This window comes from Medicago sativa, chromosome 2 (assembly GCF_051527215.1).
Source record: "Medicago sativa cultivar Bolivia chromosome 2, Bolivia_mono, whole genome shotgun sequence".
Taxonomy (NCBI): domain Eukaryota; kingdom Viridiplantae; phylum Streptophyta; class Magnoliopsida; order Fabales; family Fabaceae; genus Medicago; species Medicago sativa.
In genome coordinates this window covers 26,517,780-26,532,969 of record NC_140750.1, presented here as the reverse complement: position 1 = coordinate 26,532,969, position 15,190 = coordinate 26,517,780, and positions in this window count along the sequence as shown.

Sequence of the window (15,190 nt, the reverse complement as noted above, 5' to 3'; positions counted from 1 at the left end):
CCGTATGATGGAAATGTTTATACCAAAATGAAGTTGGGAATAGAAGAGAGATGTAATGTGTTGCCACCATCAATGAATGAGACTAAACCTCGACACTTTTTTACTTGTGATTCATGATCAATTAAGAAAAACATTACACATGCATGCCAATATATGGTAATCAATCTCTATAATGGCTCTACTTTTTTTTTTTTTTGAAGAAATAATGGCTCTACTATATAATGTGTATGTTCAATGTATCATTAAATCAAATCAAATCAAACCATTAATCATATTTTTATGTTGCCATGGGTAATTCAATCTATGGCACAATTGGGATGAGCGGCGATTTGAATAGTGATGTTATCTCAAGGTAATGCTAACTACTACCTCTATAGTGATGTCCATTTTAAATAATGAAATGCATTGAGTTACTTTCTTAAAAAATCAATTGAAGCTCTATTTAAACTTCAAAGTTGAAATAACAATCAAAACAATTATGATATTTTTTGAAAGGGAAATGTTAACTTGTGCCCTTGGGGCATAAGTTAAGAAAGCAAATGTAGAAAGTTTTTTTTTGGAACTTGTGCATTCAATATCTTAAAAGTTGCAAAAGTTATACTTTCAATATAAAATTTATTTTTAATTTCTTTTTCAAGCTCCTTAACTTATGCCCTAAGGGCACAAGTTAACATGACCATTTTTGAAAACAAAAAACAATTATAATATTAAAAGCGTTTTTCTGAGTTTCCGTTTTTGGGTATGACACTAATGACATAATTAGAGATACAATATTTAAAAAAAAGGAAAATGCTAGATATCAAGAATAATTTTATCAAAAAATTACTAAATATTTTATAAACTATAAGATTTGATATTAATAAATATGAGAGGACACGACTATTATAATGGATCAAATTATATGAAAGACAAACAACTAGGTGTACAGTAGTAAATTCGTTAGTATTATATAAATGCGAAATGATATTTATACAACTATTTTGTGATAACTTTTTTGACAATTCTCAGCTCTCATACTCACATTATGTTTTTATTTATCCTCTTCCTTTTTTTCTCTATTGCTTTTGATCAATAAAAAGAAAGGTGGTGAAAGCCATACGAGCGTTGAAATATGACATTTATAGGCGTGACTCGACTATGGTGATGAGAAGAGGATGTTTGATTTAGAGTGGTTTTTGTCGGGGTTAGTAGTCGGCGATGGGTGTTTATGGATTTCATTTTCAGGGGTTGCTCACGATGGAGTTGATTTAGGGGGTGAAGTTGGTATTGATGGTTGTTGTTTTCATGGGTGTTGAAGTTGATTTTGATGGTTGTTGAAGGTAGGTCTTTGTTAGGTGATGTGTGTTATGGTGTTGTTTATTGTGTTTCTTTTAGGTGTTCCGCTATATATGTCACTTTTGTTTTGTAGTCTCTGTTTTACCAGTCTCTGTTCGTCTTGAGCAGAGATTTGGTTTTAAATAAATTTTTCCGTTCAAAAAAAAAGAGTAAAGAATATTATCACAAAAGTTGTCACAAATAGTCGTACAAATATCAAAGATCTTTACTTGAAACTTTGTGATATTGAAAATTCTTCTACTTATATATGTTTTCTGGAGTGCTGCAATGTTTACAAGGTTTTGCATTCGACAAAATATATAAAAAAGAAGATTAATGACATTTGGGAAAATCAACATAAGAATAGAGGATATGTTTGGTAGGGGATTATATGGTATGAAATGGTTTATGGTTGAAATCACATGAGTTCTTAGTTAGTTTATCTCTTTTAAGGTTTCACATGTTAATTACCTTTTAGTTCTTCAAATTTAAAAATCCAATGTTGATTTTTGAAACTTCTTGATGTTGGATAAGGGATTTGATTTGATTTTATAAAATGTTGTCATGAGATGTTGTAAGTGATTTAAATGATGAATGTTTTTGTGAAATTGAGAAATTCATGAGAAAATTAAGAACATGAGTGACTATGGTTGTTATTTTTGGACGTTATAGTGAAAATCCATGTGTCTCTATGTTTCAGGCGTGAATTATTTTTGGTGAGGCCTAGATTACCCTCTCTTGTTTAGAGGATATTTACCTCTTCAATATATCAACCAATCAAAACGTAACATTAAATGTCAAATAAATGAGTCAATTTTTTCTATAAAAAAAAAATCAATTTTAATCCTAAGGTAACTTTTAATTTTTATTTAATTATATTTAGGTATTCAATCTTAATTAATTAACACTATAGGGCTTGTAACAATTAAAATTTCACATCAAATTCAACTCATCATATACGTTTATAAATTTTGTTGTTCCATTCCAAAACCAAATAATCTACTAATTGCTAATAATCTACTAATTGATATTATAAAATGAACTATGTGAAATCTTCCTTTTTAACTTCTAATGCATTCATTCATATTTTCCACCTCTATTCTTCTGTTTTTTCCCTTCTAAAATGCATTCTGTGTAAATTGGACTTCGAACATAACATTATTATGATCATAGACTTGCATTGCACTGGCTGAACTTATTTGAATTGGAGGATATATATGTAATCTTCTTAATGAACCATTATTATGATCTTATACTTGCACTGCACTGGCTGAACTAATTGGAATTGGAGGATATGTAATCTTCTTAACGAAATTTATCAACAACAAAATTTATGAACGTATATGATAGATTGAATTTGATGTGAAATTTGAATTGTTACAAGTCTTATAGTGTAAATTAATTAAGATTATATATCTAAATATAATTAAATAAAAATTAAAAGTTACCTTAGGATTAAAATTGAAAAATTGACTCATTTATTTGACATTTAATGTTACATTTGTATATTACATTTTGATTGGTTGATATCTTGAAGGGGTAAATACCCTAAACAAAAGAGAGTAATGTAGAAAAAACTTTTTAGATACTTTTGGCATGATTAGACTGTGTGTACTTGAAATAGACTTCAAGGATATGCTAAAGTGTAAATTGTGTGTACTTGAAATAAACTTACTTTCACAAAATGCTTGATGGGTGTGATTGTACTTTGATCAAAGAATGAAAATGAACGTGTTTTCATTTGAATATTGTGATTTGTGAGTCTTAAACTTGTTAAATGACACACATTCTCTCTGTCAAATTTTCTAATCAAAATTTATTCTGGCTAATTGAATTGGATAGACTCTCAGACGTTTTTTCGGAAACTTAATATTCATCCCAACGTCCACAACAGGCCGAATTAATTAAACCGAATAGTACTAATTAAAAACGTAATGAATCAGCAATCACTATTTATAACATTGGCACTCGAACAATTTAGCCACGAGAAATGTTTGCATATAGCGAATATATTTTTCAGAAAAGATCACGATAGCACAACTATAACTATAGCTGGGCCCATCAATTTTATTTCCGCCCACCAACTTCTGTGAATTGTGGCCATGAGCAGATTTTGATTGGTTATACCATCGATTTCGCCGGAACTTCTTGAAAAAATACCTCGCGATGAATAGCACTCCTCTTAAGCCAATTACTTATCATAATGCATCTTTCTAGATTTCTTCAAAAAACATGATTTATCACCTAAAATATCTAATGCAACTTGAGTCAATCCTCCACCGTTTAGCTCAACATCAGGCTCGGCCCTTGGCATGTGCAAGGTGAGCTACGGTGCCGGGCCTCGCAATCTTAGGAGCCTAAAAAAAATTAATATAGCACTCAAAAGTGTTAGGTATATATAATAAAATATAAAAAATCAATAGACATCTTGGAATAGTTTAGTGGTAAAATAGAATGCACTTGAGTCATCGGTCTTGAGGTTCAATTCCGAGCATTTGTGTGAATTTGAACCAAATATAAAAGTCTCAATTACATACACAACTACTAGGTCATTACAATTTAAAATGCATTTCAGAGTTAACTATGAATGTAGAAAACTACTATATAACTTGATTTTTTTTTTCCATCTATTTCCATTAACAATGCAAATTAAATCCGTTAAATAATTAGTATTTTTTCTATTGTTTTAAGTTTAATCATGCATGCTAGTACTAATTTGCTACTATTTTTTTCCGATATTAGTATTAGTTTGTCACTATTTAGATAACAAAGACACTTTATTTAAGCAACAAAAACCAATATACTTAAGACCCATTTTGCACTAAACAAAGGGATGATTCTTTTTTAGTTTTTGGTGTTTCTTTTTATTATGAAATATGAACCCAAATTTTAATATTAAAACAATTAGTGGTTAGTGAAGTTCAACACAAGTTAGTTAGTCATTCCCATACAAACTTACTTTTACTTAATAAGAATGACTATTTTTTTATGTTATTTACAACTTAAATAGATTATTACTATTGCTTAAAAAAATCTTGTTTTTCCATAGGGGCCCATTTTTAATATTTGAACATGGCTCCAATTTTACCGGAACGGCCCTGCTCAACATGTTCATTTATATTATGGCTAGTTAATCACCTTTACTTAAAATTTAGCCATATTTAAGTGGTACTGTGATTTTGTTGAAGTTGCAAACTATTATACTCTCTCCGTCCTTAATTATAAGACCATTTATAAAAAAATATTTGTCCTTAAATATAAGATTATCTACAGATTTCTCGATGCATCTTCGATGAAAGTTGAACATCACGATTTGATCTGAAATCGCTAGAGAAAATTTCACAGAAGGGGTCACCTGAGAAAACGCAGTTGCTCGGTCACTGGAGTGAAGAAAGGAGGATGAGAGGAAGAGGACGGTGGGGATTGAACAAATGTGAGAAAGGCACGAGGAAAGAAAGGAACATCGGTGGAGAATGACAACATTTTGATGATGGTGATGGGTCGACGGCGTTTTGAGGATCGACGAGATTTAATGATGGTGTTGAGCCGACCGTGTTTTCTCTCTTCTCACATGCATTTTCTTTCTCTGTTTTCTCTGTTTCTTTTGAAAGTCTTTTTTTTTAATAAGGGTGTGTCGCGTGTCAAAAAGGGATTGGGCAATGGTAGGTGCCATTCCCGCCATAATGGCACAAAAGTGTTTGTTGGACCTACTAGAGGTGGCAGGTTTTGGGCAGAGATGGATCTGATATGTGTCTTTGGGGGTTTGGGGTGGTTCCCAGACTTCAAAGGTCCTCTTGCTTGGTGACCAGGGTGTGGCTTTCCCTCTCTTTTTGGTGTATAGCCTTAGGTGGTTTTTCTTTTTTGCTCTTGTGGGTTTGGGGTCGTATATTGTCTCTAGCCAATGGTGTTGCCCTTGTGTCTTTCTTTCAGTGCGTGGGTTCTCTATAGCCTCATCGTTGTCTAGAGAACCATGTTGTTTGTACTTTCTGATTTTCTTTCGTTATTATATACTCTTTCCATTTTAAAATGAGTGTCATTTATGGTTTTTACACATAAATTTAAAAAAAAATGCAATAATGATGTCAAAAGACATGATAATTTTACTAAACTATCCTTATTTAATATTGGTGTAATGTTAAAGACAATAATCATAATCATATTTTACATTGCACATGTGTCATAAGGGACAAGTTAACAAGACCCAATACATAATTACATAAGCTGATTTTTCTCTAAACTAATCATCATAATCATATTTTACATTGCATTGCATATTTATTAGTAGTGGAGTGTTCATATATCGACTATTCAAGAGAGACAATGAAACAATGGAAAGAAGGCAGTACCCTGCATTGCAGTGGAAAATGGGAAAGAGATAATAGAAAAGCTCATGGTGGGGACTGTTACTAAGATACTGGAAATCTTTATGGGGATCATCCATGCTATTGCTAACCAGAACAACAAAATAGTTATCAACACACGTGATCACAAAGAAAAAAACAAAAACAAATTCAGTGTTAAAACACCATCGTATCCATGTCACCCTTGATTATTTTTATGGCTTGGCTTGTAGTGCAACTAGATTAGATATATACAGTCGTACTTGCATGGAATTTGAGGAAGTACTACGTGACATGCAGAGAGCATAGATGTCTCCTATGTATTTTACTAGTGTAACGCCCCGTGCCAAGCACGGGATACATTTTATTTAAATTTTTTTAGCGGGGTTTAAACATAAATAAGTTTTTTTTGGATATTATTTGACTTTTTTAGTTTGATTTCATTCAAAATTTTGATATTATGTAGTACTTTATCTTCATATTTAGAATTGAGACAAAGTTGGAAGGGACATGCCAACTCTGCATAAAATAATGAGAAAAAGTACAACTATGCTTAAAATATAAAAATACTATAAATAATTACTATATTCTTAAAAATATATCTAATTAATAAGATGTATGATTACCTCTGTTATAAACCAAGCACGAACAACCCTCACAACTAATGTCCACTATTGTTTTTTTGGCGAAACATCAGAGATGAAGCCGTGTTTGGTAGACATTTTTCTTTGTAATAGAAAAAATTACAGAAATAACTTAAAACATAGATATCAGAGAACCAGAGAACAGAAAAAGAAAAACTATATTTTGTGATTGTTGTGTACTCGTACCCAAAAGCGCTACTATTTATATAGAAAAATAGTGCCATAACTGTTAATATCTATTAATTATTAATTTGACCGTTTTAAAATTAATATCATCAATGTATTTAATATTATAAAATGTGCATTAAACGATTAGATTATATTTCATGTAACCTACAATAAATTAACTTCATAACATTTGAAATTTAATAATATCTTATTAATATTAAGTAACATAATTTTGTAACGAATAAAAATTAATTATATAACTTAAAAACTAATTACTACAATTAAATTTTTAATTAGTAGGTTACTGTCATAGTGTAACGGACCAAAATTCAAAATATAATTTATTCAAGTTATTTATTATAATTTTGACCAAATTTTTAATGTACCATATAAATGTTAATCGAATAATAATTATATTAATAATTATTTGATTGTAACGTACAAATTTTTAATGTAACGTATAAATTTTAATCGAAACAATTATTATTTTAATAATTATTTGATTGTAACCAACTATGTATTTTATGTACAATTTAATGTTTAAAAAAAACGGGTTTTAATAATAATTATAATTATTAAGCTTGTATTAAAAATTAGGAGAAATATTTGGAACAAATGCCAAGTAGGATTATGATGATGTGGACATCTTTAGAAGAGAGGATTTTGGAATAGGCTATTTCTAAAAACTCTAAATTGTTAGTATAAAGATTTTAATTTTGTTTGAATTAAACATTAATGATTTGGTTTTAATGATTTGGTTTTGTGTGTGTGGATATAAGGTTGGTAATTTACACGTAATTAAAAATATGAAGGTCTTAATTAGTAAGTGTGTCATTTCTATTTGATCAATTTTTTTTATTTTTTATGTTTATGATTTAAAACTAGTAAAATGAGACTTAATTTTGTAAGTTTCATTAAAAATGTTTGTTGATTTACACCTAATTTATTGATGAACACTTCTATATGTTTTATGTTTTAAGTAGACAATTATAAACTGAAGTTTTTTTTTTACAAAAAACTGAAGTTAACATTACAAAAAATATTGAAATAATGTGACAACTACATTACTCATCAACAAAAATTGAGTAGAGTTACTCATGCTGCATTGACATCAATAAAAATCTTTCATTTTTCTTCTACAATTTATGTTATACACATAGCATAAACAAATTCCTTCAAAAAAAAATATAGCATAAATAATGGAAGATAAATAAATGATTTTAATTGATATCAATTCAACATTTGAAATGAACATATGTTTTTTCGATTGATAAAAAGGTATACATATTTTCCTCAAAAAAAAGTATACATATAGAAATGTGCACACTTGCTAATTTAAATCTTCATGTTTTACGTGGAGGTGTGTGTGTGTGTGTGTGTGTGTGTGTGTGTGTGTGTGTGTGTGTATATATATATATTAATTGACGCCTATGTAATGTTCCACCACTCTATTATTTTACCTGATACAAATATTTTAAATTTGACTGTTGGATTTTAAGTTTATATCGCATAAATGATCCGGTTAAAATTTTACACAAATAAAAAATCATTGAAACTCGTCAAGATCAAAGGTTTATGCATTTTTATTGAACACCATTAATCTTGATAAGGCTTAATTACATATAAAATGATTTTATATTTATGTAAAATTTTACATGGGTGATCTATATTACATATCAAAACGAATCCACCACTTGACAAAAGCTTATTTTTGTAGAATTGGCAAAACATTTGGGTTTCAGTTTTGTTCTGTATTTGTGTTGCCATGAAAATATCCATGTTAATGGGAATTTGGTGAAGAATTTTGGTTAAATTGTAAGATTGTCAAGGTCCTTGTTGATCCTTTTATTAAACACTTTGAATCCTTCTTGAACTTGAGAAGGAAATATTTGTGGAATTGGTTCAAAGTAGTCCCACCATTGAAGGAACCATTTTGGAAAAGTATAGTTAACACCATGTTTAAAGTATATAAGCCAAGAATGTTTGCCGACTTTATTTTGTGTTCAAAAGATTGTTGGAACAAAATGTGTTTAACATTACCCTTGATAGTTTTGATTATATTTATGTAAAATTTTACATGGGTGACCTATATGATATAAACTTATAATCCATAAGAAAAATTTGAAAAATAAAATGTATAGAGTAAACGATATTGAGCGGTCTAACACTGTTGTAACATTACATCGGTTATATATATATATATATATATATATATGGTTTTGTTACAAGCCACCCTTTGGTGGTGTCTTTTAACAAGTCACACCTTAAGGTGTGATTTTCACTTTTTAGTTATAACTTTGCTAAAAGACACCTTCATAAAAGTAAGTTGGTGTCTTTTCGCAAATGCTCATAGAGTAACTTGATAAAGGACACCTTCACAAAAGATGTCTTCTATCATAACTCATATATATATATATATATATATATATATATATATATATATATATATATATATATATATATATAGAGTCAGGATCCGTTGACACCAGGTGTCAACGAATTCGTTAACACCAAATCACATCCGTTGATTTTATTTGATCCAAAGGCTGATATTTGTTTACTTAAGACTATCATGTACCATATTTTATTGTGATTTTCATTTCCTAATTTGTTCCACCGGTTTCTCTCTCTAATTACTCGTGATTTTAATTCCATTAAATCATTTTGTTTTGCATGTGCAGCAAGCTGCTTCGTTTCTTCTTTCATGAAAATAATTTTGCTGCACATTCATCTAATTACTCCGTTTCTTCTTCATCTAATTACTCGTGATTTCAAATTCATCTCCTTCCCGTGTTTGCACATGCTCAAACATTTCACCAATCTAATGTGCTACTCATGAAAATGAAAATCCCACTATTTGATTGCGGTGTAGATCAATTGAATCAAAGATTAAAATATAAATATATTTAACCTAATTTCATATTTCAATTACAAATCAATTATTTTTCCACAATCACACGCGTTATTTTGACCCATATTTTGTTCATCATCTCTTCTCATTATCGATAAAACTTAAATTAAGTCATTGAATCAAAATGGTAGAATTTTGTGCCACGTAATAATACAAATCATGATTTTATCTGCAATGGATTGTTGAATTGATTCTATCTACCACACCATATCACCAATACAAAATAACCTGAATTGTTTTTTTTTAATAACCTAAATTGTTGGATGCACTTTTTGGAAATTTCATGAAAGAAGAAATGTTTAATGGAATTGAAAATCATGAGTAATTAGAGAGAGAAACTGGTAGTGCAAATTAGGAAATGAAAATCACATTAAGATATGGTACATGATAGTCTTAAGTAAACAAATATCAACCTTTGGATCAAATAAAATCAACGGATGTAATTTGGTGTTAACGAATTCGTTGACACCTGGTGTCAATGGATCCTGACTCATATATATATATATATATATATATATATATATATATATATATATATATGCAATTATAATTGAGCAGGGTTGTTTTCAGTCGTTTGCTAAGTTTATTGGTGAATAGATTCCGTAACATACGCCTTCATTTGAACAAAAATTTGATGTAGATGATGAGGAGGAAGAAAGATATTGATTTTGCTTTCCCGTTTTGCTTTCCTAATTATCTTGTTTTAAGAGATTATGGACACCTTGTAGATTTTCTACAAAGTCATCCTCAGATGACGAGGCTTCTAGGGCAGCTGTTATTCTTGCTCTCTGATTGAGAAATCTACAAGTTTCAGGATCTGCAATCTGAAAATATTTTGCATTATTTTTTAACCATATGGTGACATTTTTTCCCGTTGCTTTGGAGCTACCAAAACGAATCCACCACTTGGCAAAAGCTTGTTTTTGTAGAATTGGCAAAATATTTGGGTTTCAGTTTTGTCTGTATTTGTGTTGCCATGAAAATATCCATGTTAACGAGAATTTGGTTAAATTGGAAGGTACTTGGAATCCTTCTTGAACTTCAGAAGGAAATATTTGTGGAATTGGTCCAAAGTAGTCCCATCATTGAAGGAACCATTTTGGAAAAGTCTAGTTAACACCATGTGTAAAGTATATAAGCCAAGAATGTTTGCCGACTTTATTTTGTGTTCAACGGGATGAATGCCTTTTTACACGATACCATTCATGCAATATAGGTGGCTTTTTGTTATGTTCTATATTAGTTGGAATTGATTTTGGGAGATGTATCTTGCACACTGTGATCCATTCATGTATTATTATGCTTCTGCTCAACATAACTTATGTTGTAGGTTGCTATTTATACTAATAAAATTTCCTTTGCATCTTTAAAAAAAAATTACAATTGTTGTCTCCCTATAGATTAATTATTTACATGCTATTAATTAAAAGAAATTCACAGCAAAACATTCATATCACAAATTTTATTGTAACTCCATAAACAATAAAAAGTACAACTTCACTAAATAAATTATAAAGCATGAAAAAGAAGAAATGCTGTTATCACTACTCAAAGCAAAAGTTATATTTTCATCGGTTATATTTTCATCGATCTATGTCCTTCCACTTTGTATCGATTATATTTTCAAAATATAGATTCACAATTATTTAAACCAATAAAAGAATGAATATTAGAGAGAGTGTTTAAAATAGAGTGTTGTTATCACTACTCAAAGCAAAAGAGAAATGCTGACAACACTCGTTTTTAAACACTCTCTCTAATACTCACTTATTTATAGGATGTAATCAATATATATCCTACCACTTTTTTTTTCGGGTAAATAATACTCGCTCTTCAGAACACTCTTGAGGTAATTTCTTTCATAGAAACACAAAATGATTTGGTTAATTCCTTTCGATTCTCTTCTTGCCTTAGTTAGGAATGAATTTTTTGCAGATAGTTTTAGTTTTTAAATTTTTCATATTTTGTTGTTTTTTTTTCTACAAATTAAAATGATATTCTTTTATTCGTATCGATAAAATACACCATTCAACATCGCTAAAAACGTAAATAATGAATATGTTAATAAACTCACAGCATTCAAGTTAGTAACATACAACAACAAAATGCATAAAAATAATAATATGATAAAATTAAAGTGACTGAAATACACATGACTACAAATTTGCAACGTTGATGCCCAAATCATTGTTTGAATAACCAATCTTTCAATACGAACCAAATTAACACCGCAACAAGAAAAAAAAGTCAAATAATGTCGCACAAGACGACAAACAACACACTGAGACGACGAAATCACGAAGAAAAAAACATAAATTTATGTGAAAATCACTTATTTTCATTGAAATAGAGAGAAAAAAGATGAAGAGGGACGATTTTAGGTCAAAAATTGACTTAAAACTACCCCTTCATTGAAGAAAACGGAAGAGAGGACTTAGAGAGAAAACTAAAGTCAACTTGTTATAGGAAAAAATATTATCTATTCCATATATTTTGTTGTTTTTCTTGTGTTTTGGTTCGGTTCCTTCATAGGTCTTTTTTTTCGTTTCTTTTTTGTGTTTTCTCTCCGTTTTTTACTTTTTGTTTTCTTTTTTTGGTAAGGTTTGGTCCCCTTTTTTTAGCATTATCTTTTTCCTTTTTTATTATATGTTTATCAGTATGCATGTATATCTTGTTATTTAAGGTGTCAATCTAATTGTGATGCCTTTCGAACATTTTGAAACTTGTAGATTCTCTTAGTTTAGCTTAAAAAATTAATTAAATTATAAAAAAGGATAATTAGTTGAAACTGAAAATTTTAGAGAATTTCTTAAAATATCACATGATGATCATCTCACATCACTATTTTTGAGTAAAAAATATCTGAGAAAAAGCCAAAATTATGAGCTTTAAAATATGAGAACTAAAACTACAATTTAACTCATTAGTTAATCATTATTAATTTTAACAAATCAAAATAGAATGAATATATTAACATAACGAAAACGATATGCCTAATACACGGCGTGCCAGACCAGAACACAATTTTTTGTACAAACGAATACAATGTCAAAACAAGCTTACAAAACAACCAGAAAAGTTACAAACCCATGCCTAAATAGTGAAAGGGATTAAGCCACCGATTAAAATATGAGTGTTGATCATTTCACATTATCAAAACACATGTGCAATATTGATCATGTCACCATCTAGATAAATTTGTTATTTATATTTCGTCAATTAAACAACGAAAATGAATAATTTCTAAAGTTGAAATTGAAATTTATTAGAGATTTTCTTGTAATTTCATGAGTGTTGATCATTTTAAATCATCAAAGCATATGCCACATCATCAAAGTTCATGTCATATCATTTTAAATATGTGATATCACAACTTTCAGTCCAAACACAAGAGCAAAAATGATGGATTTTAAAATTATTGGATCAACTCTGTGAGGGGAGGAAAATTGAAACAATAATTACAATAAACCTTAAAAATATAACAGGTTTTCTTGTGGTTATAAATTGTGTCTTTGTTGTACAAAGAGGGCTACGTACATTTGTAGCAATATCTTTTATTGTTTGAATTGGTATGGGTCATAATAACCACATCTTTCACGATCTTTTATGTGCCAAATATCTCAGAGCTAGCAATAGTAATATTGTAATATAAATCCTATGCTGCAATGCAAAGTAAGATGCATAATGTCCAAAACACTGATTAGACACTAGAGCATTTCATTACATCAAAGTCTAGTTTATGTTTAGACACTAGATGCATAATGTCCAAACACTGATTAGACGCTGCTTTTTTTGTTGTTGTTGTTATTATACCTAGATATTGTTGGAATTTAGAGAGGTTGTTTTCTTCACGGCATTTTGTCGTTTGATAATAAACTTTTGGATACTTTTTATTCTCCAAAAAGAAACACTCAAGGTCTCAAGTGTGTATTAATTTAAATGGAGATGTTAATAGTATATTACAATTACAAATGGCCATGCATTTGACATACCCCATGTCAAGATAAATCCATTGTTGTGGGTGGTATTTTCTAGATACTCTTTTTTACATCAAACAGTGTTTAATTCCCTACTAACCATGGAGTCACACTAGCCCAATAGTGCTTGTGAAATTGACTGGGGAGCAACAATGGAAAAGGAAAACTGTTCTACCACTAATGTCATTTAAGATCAACCATACAAGGAAAGGAATGCTTTTTTTTTTTTCCTTCCTTTCTTTCTTCAGATTACAAAAAAATGAATTTTATGTTAAATAAGATGAGATAACTACAAGTGATACTAAATTTACACTAAGTGACAAAGTATAAGTAGTACCTGATACAAATATTTTAAATCTAAAATCATTTGATATGTTATTAACCACTCTATTATTTTACCTGATACAAATATTTTAAATTTGACTATTGAATTTTAAGTTTATATCATATAGATGATCCGGTTAAAATTTTACACAAATCTAAAATCATTTGATATGTTATTAAAACTCGTCAAGATCAAAGGTTCATGCATTTTTATTGAACACCATTAAAATCCTGATAAGGCTTAATTACATATAAAATGATTTTATATTTATGTAAAATTTTACATGGGTGATCTATATTACATATCAAAACGAATCCACCACTTGACAAAAGCTTATTTTTGTAGAATTGGCAAAACATTTGGGTTTCAGTTTTGTTCTGTATTTGTGTTGCCATGAAAATATCCATGTTAATGAGAATTTGGTGAAGAATTTTGGTTAAATTGTAAGATTGTCAAGGTCCTTGTTGATCCTTTTATTAAACACTTTGAATCCTTCTTGAACTTGAGAAGGAAATATTTGTGGAATTGGTTCAAAGTAGTCCCACCATTGAAGGAACCATTTTGGAAAAGTATAGTTAACACCATGTTTAAAGTATATAAGACAAGAATGTTTGCCGACTTTATTTTGTGTTCAAAAGATTGTTGGAACAAAATGTGTTTAACATTATGCTTGAGAGTTTTGATGATAACAAGGTATTAAAAATTGTCAATTGGATATGCTAATATTTGTTCAAGTGTACAGGACCATAGACAAAATTTTGGTATCTTATAAGGTTTTGAAGGAACAAAGGAGAGCAAAGGAATCAACATGAATGAAGCTTGTGTAAGTTCAGATTATAACCTAAGAAGGGGGGTGAATTAGGTTTCTAGGAATATTGGTCAATTTTTAAGAGATTAACGTTCTTGATAATTTTTTCGGAAACTAAATATGAAGGTATGAGTGCGGAAAAATAAAAGAGTAAGAGAAGAAGAAAAGACACGAGAGAATTATAGTGGTTCCCCTCTAAACCTTAGGGTCAGTCCACTCCCTTCACACCCCGCGAAGGAATTCACTATGTTAGAATCTTTGTTACAAGCAATCTCACCCCCAAGACCCCCTAACAATCTTTCTAACATAAACACAAGAAAGAAACCCTCTCTCTTGATTACAACACAAACACCAAACACTTTTGGTGGACTCTGAATTTTCCCGAATCAAAGAACCTTTTACAACAATCACAAGATAGCACCCCACTATCTTTAACAATAATTCTCACCAACAATGGTAAGAAACTTTACAACAAAGTAATTGAAGAATAACAAATGTATGGCTATATATCTTTATCAATATCACTCTAAAAAATGGACTTAGTGCTCAGAAAACTTTTTAGTAAATGTTAAAGTGTATGCAAAGTTTTTCAAACAATTTGAATGAAAGTTTAAAAGCAAGTGATATTGAAAATGTCAATTGAGATAATGAAAGTTGTTGTGTATGTAAATTGCTTTGATTCTCAATTGAATTTATAAAGATT